This window comes from Diadema antillarum, unplaced genomic scaffold, assembly GCF_040938485.1.
Source record: "Diadema antillarum isolate AM-2024a unplaced genomic scaffold, OU_Dant_1.0 scf00000009, whole genome shotgun sequence".
Classification (NCBI taxonomy): domain Eukaryota; kingdom Metazoa; phylum Echinodermata; class Echinoidea; order Diadematoida; family Diadematidae; genus Diadema; species Diadema antillarum.
The window spans coordinates 666,359-672,406 of NW_027270898.1; positions in this window are offsets into that span (position 1 = coordinate 666,359).

A 6,048-nucleotide genomic window follows, 5' to 3' on the forward strand; every position below is an offset into this window, starting at 1 on the left:
CACCGTAAATTCCAGTACATTACTAGGCTAAATTTGCAGACCCATGCACTGCATGTGTGTCCATCATGTATATTTTGTGAAGAAAGTTCATCAAAACTTACAAACATTTCTATATACATTCTTGCCACACACTCTATATGTTATTACATCAGCTCTTATACTTTCAGATTTGTGTTTATAGATAAAAAATACAGAAGACTGCAACAAAAAGGCTTAAGTGTGGCTGACACACAGAACTACTGAGTAGTTGAGTTTTGTGCCTTATTCAAATTGCAGATAACTGTTGACTTCCAAATTTCTCAGCAGTGGCCTAAACAAGTCCCCTGAGGTTCATATTGAATGTTATGCTGCATTTTGGGAGGTCTGTAAAAGGTATCCCCTACCTTTAATAATATACCTCATGTAAGTTAACATTCACTGGACTGCGGAAAAAATGCTGCCTTACATGTGTAAGACAGTCGATGAAATGTTGGTCTATGCACATTACCTGGGCCTACATGGAATTAGCGGTACGTTGTTAATTGTTTAAGTCACTTCTGTTGATGAACATGTATGATTGTAGAATGATGTGATATTGACTGCTGATGTTGAGAACTCTGGAGTTGAATGATATTTAAACTTTCTCGCTATTCTATGATAAAGACCTTAGGAAATATCAGTCACAAATCTTGTCACTAAATACACTGTGTGGACTGCAGGACATGTATGATCAGTTATGTAAACATCTTTTTCTACTGCCTTGGTCACACTAATGTGTTGAATCAGTAAATTTCCATTTTGATACATGCAAATGCAAGCGAGAAGACATTGATCAGAGAATGTGTTGAAGGGGAATTCCATCCTAATATATACTGCTTTGTGTAAAAACAGAAAATCAGAATACAATTGTAGATCAGCAAAAATTTGGGAAAACAGACCCACTGAAAGAGTTATAAACTGATTAACGGTTAGAGAGTAAGATAATTGACAACTGTTGTGACGTAGATGTTTAGCAGCTCTTCACTTGCTTTCTCAGATATGTTGGTACTGATGGGACTCATCCGCTTAAAAGGACATGCAAAAATATGTTACTCTCATGATAGATACCAATAACAAATCTGAAGAAAATTTTTCTCTTGAGAAATATGAACAATTGTGATTTGCATAAGTGGAGTGAAGAGCTGCTAAACATCTTTGTCACACAGAATTGCTGATATCACAGATCTGCTTTTCTGATTCATGTTTTCATACAAAGCAACATAATATCAGGCTAGCATCCCCTAATTTAGTTAGATCCAAAGTGTCATTGCTAAAGCTATGCTGTATTTCCCTGCTTCTAGTGGAAATTGATCAGAGTTTTCATAGTGTTTGGACATGTTCAAAATTTTGTTTCTCCACAATCAAATTGGCGTCGGTATGGTAGCGAAGGTAATTGAAGTGACGGCTAAATGATGGATTAAAGATAAGTACAGTTGTTAATATGGCATATCTATTGAGAAGGCATCAATATTATAATCCATGCATGTTTGTAACCCTGAAGTTAGGGTGTATATGATGTACCAAAAGTGCATTGTAAAGTGGAAATGCATACATAACACTTCAAAAATTTAGAAGCAAACAAACCCAAATGCAACCTATGTACAGCATACCAATCTGAACACACTTATCAAATCACTTTCAACTACAGTGTATAAGTTCTTTCCCAGTCACAATCACATCTCATTACAAATCGCCGCTATCACTGTTTAAATACTGGGATAGTGAACTGCATGTATACCAGTAGAGACAAGGGACAAATGTTATTTTTTTGTTTTTTGTTTTCCCCCGATAATATCCCAGTTCAATAGGCATTGAAACAGTCACAAACAGCCAACCATGACAATGACCATGCTGCATGGTCAAGGAGGGTCATACAATACCTGGTACATACATTGTACATACACACAACACACCAGGGCTCAATGTAGGCGGTGGCGCGGGGCCACAAAAACTTTGTTGCGCCACCAAATTTCCAAAAAGGCTACCTTTTGGTGGCCTGATCGGGCACTTAAGATTCAAAATAGATTATGTTTCCAATGATTTGGGGCTACTATGTGTCTTTTGGGCCACTAAAATTTCAGATCTAAAGATTTTAGTTGCCTGAACGGGCTACCAGAGAAAACAAGTTTATGTCTAGCCCTGCACACACACATTATGCAATTGATGCATTTACATACACTTTGACTTGTACACTTGTGGGCATTAGGTCAACCCTGCAGAGAATCCCATTGCTGATGACCAAGCACATTAGTTGCGGTGTTTTTCTTGTCATTTTCACCCTAAAAAGACTGGGGGGGGGCCTAAAAGACCCCCCCCTCGACATTTCACGCGATTACTCTGCAACACGCAATGCTCTCGCCGCGATACTCTACGACTTTTTATGCCTCCGCCACGAAGTGGTGCCGGAGGCATTATGTTTTCGGGTTGTCCGTCCGTCCGTCCGTCCGTCCGTCCGTAATGAATTTTGTGGACAGGGTAACTATCAAAACCTTTTGAGGTATCCTAATGAAACTTGGCATGTATGTGTATTAGGGGGTGAAGTTGTGCCTATCAACTTTTGGGTGCACATGCTCAAGGTCAAAGGTCAAAAGGTCAAGGTCAAATGCTTAAAATTGTACTATTTCCCCCATATCTATGCAATGCCTGAAGATATTTTCTTGAAACTTAGTGTATACATGTACTACCCAATTAAGATTCTCTGGTGAAAGTTTGGGGTCATGAGGTCAAAAGGTCAAAGGTCAAAAGGTCAAGCAAAATGTTAAAATTTCACTTTTTTCTCTGTATCTTGGAAATTGTTCAAGGTATCTTCATGGAACATAGTATATATGCATCTACTGACTGGCAGTGGTTATCTAGGGAATTTAGGGTTCATGGGGTCAAAGGTCAGGGGTCAAAGGTCAAGGGCAATACTTCAAAATTATATTATTTTCCTTATATTTATGCAATGCCAGCAGGATTTTTTTTTAAACTGGATGTATGCATGTATAACCCAATAGAGATTCTCTGGGATTTTTTTTTTTGCCAAGAACGTCAAAGGTCAAAAGGTCAAAGATCAAGTGAAAGTGCTGAACTTACTTCTTTCTCCATATCTCGGAAGTGGCTCAAGTTATCTTGAAACCTAGTACATGCTGAATTTATGTATGTTCTGCCTGACAGTAATTCTCTTATAAATCAAAGGCCAGATGAAAATGATAACAATTTACTGTTCAATACAGAAATTGCGCTTTTTCTCCGTACCTTGAAAATTACTCAGTGCATAAACTTATGAAATGGTCAATGTCAAGTTAAAGTTCTTAAATCCCCAAATACATGCTCTCCTATTCATCCAATTAAACATAGGTCAAGGAAGGTAAACATTCAATACATTTGTGACAAACATGTCATTTTAATATTTTGCCAATTTTGTGAAAATGTAATCACACATTGTCCACATGTACTATAGACCTATTAGGAGAATCATGCATTATGGCGGAGGCATACCAGTCGCCATAGCGACATTTCTAGTTTCTTTCAAGTTTCCCGCACATTTTGACACCAAATTTGTGACGCACGGGGGTACGGTTCTGAAGTTACATAACATTTTGTACATGCATGTGAGGCCAAAAATGGCTCAAAAATGTGATTTTGTGTACAAAGTCAATGCAAATTGAGTTTTTTCACATGGTTCATATAAATATGCTTATTTTTACTCTCAATGGCTAAAATTAATTTGTTTTAGGAGTATTATGCTTCAAAATATGTCTGCCACAAATTTTGTTAAAAAAACAACAAAAACAAAAGGTGAAAAAAACAAAGAAATACATAAGAAATTCATGAAACAATAAAATAAATAAGAAATTAATTTTGATACCAAATTTTTTTTCAAGTGCATTTGCTAAGAATGCCACAAAGAATAATTAGACTAAAAATGAGCACTTTTGGAGCTTTATTTACTGATTTAGATCAAAGAGTCTGATTTCTCACATAAATTAGCATAATTAATCAAAATAAAATAAAAGAAGACTATTTTGGAAAATTCAAATATACGATCTTGTAGATTACATCGCACACTACCATTGTGCAAATTTTCGCGGCGATCGCGCGATCCACGGCCGAGATCTGAAGGGGGGGGCCCTTTAGGGCCCCCCCCCCCCAGTCTTTCGAGCTACCAAAATAGCCCAGTCTTTTTAGGGTTAAGGGAAAACTGAACTACAATATATTTAAGAAGGACGTGATTCAATTCAACAGACAGAAAATCAGACGGTTAAATGTGATATGAAGGTGAAAGAATATACGAATTTATTCTGTACAGAAATACATTGTACGTACATAAATAGGTCCAGGGGCGGCATGTGAATTAGCAAGGTGAACAATCTCATTGAAGACACGGAATGCATAGTGATAGAGAGGCAAAGTGGAATACGAATTAGGATGGTGCTCTTCACTTACTGTACGTTCATACTGCGTGGCACTTGTTTTCATACAGAACCAGTGATTGAACTGTATTTCTATATTTTCGACTACCCTACAGAACCTGAAGATTTAACTATGCAGAAAGATTTTTGAAGGCCACACAATAAAAGTTTAACAGTTTCCACCACTCTAAACTGTGCCACTGCTTGGCACTACAAATATCGTGCATACAATCGTGCACATATGTGTACTTCAGTTTAATGGAAACTGAAACTTCTGTATTGATATTTGTCAACTGTTCAACACAGAACTGAATTCACTGTGATAGTGACTCCTTTGAACTTCACTAAATCACAAATGCAATAAATACAACTTTCTTCCGGATGTTTGTACAAAAGTGAAATTCTATACAAGTATAAGGCTTTAGACTTTCAATGCAATGCTAATTTCAACAGTTTGCATAAGTTCTCTCACATTTCATCTAGACTCATACACAAGTAGAAAATGTACAAATGCACAACAGAGTAAAATATCTTACTCCTCAATGTTATCGACCCCATGTATCGTGTCCTGATCCTGTTAACTACTGTTGGGACGGAGTGACCAAAGACATGTCCAAAAGCATCATACCAACAGCCTGTTTCAGAAGAGTGACCATAGATTGTAAGTTAACTAAAAACACTTTCTAGCCATTGAGCCAACAACAGCCTCAATCTCACAAGCCACTAAACCTCTGAGAAACAGGATGGCGTGCTTGCTGCATGATGCAGCAAGCTTGAGTGTCTCAAACATCAAGGACAATTGCTCCCTCAAGGACGGAATACCCAAAGAATGATGAAAAACATTGAGACCTCGATCAACTTTACCCTGTTATCAGCTCTATGTCTACACAATCGAATCCTGGAAATTAAATGTCGTGGCTTTTTTTTCTTTTTTTGTGTGTTTTATGCATATACATATATTTGTATAATTGTTACACATATATATATATATATATATTTGAGGCCACTGTCGATGGAAAGGCTACATTCTTATTATATGGAAGGATCAAAATATAGCTTTTTCTTTTTTACCACACTGTTTCCAACACATTGTTTTCACCAGCTTGAGAAATGTGCAATGGAGAAACAATACACAAATAACTATTCACAACCAATAAATTACTCTCTATGCTTAGATAATTGTCATTGTCATTCATTAGAATTCCTTCTCTCTTCAGACAAAAACATGAGAGAAAAAAAAAATGCATCCTTTGAAGTCAAGCTTATAAAACTAGCACAATTGTCGAGATACAGTCCCTTCTCGCAATGTCTTCTGGATAGCAGACATCAGAAAAGATGAAATTAAACTCTTATTGACGTAGGACACATGAAGATATTGTACACTACCATTTGGAAAAGATAACTCGCACATAAATGGTGGATGATCAGCAGTCTAAACCTGTTATCAAACATATGTAACTGTTTGAAAGCACATACGGCTGATCTCCTATACTTATCACATGGCATGTTATGATATAACACGAATCAAGGTGAATCTAGATGAGGTTAGGCATTTATTGCTTGAACGCGTCATCATTCTAACAGGTTCTTGTGATCTTCCACTGAACTGAATAACAGTCTATAATCATGTTATTAC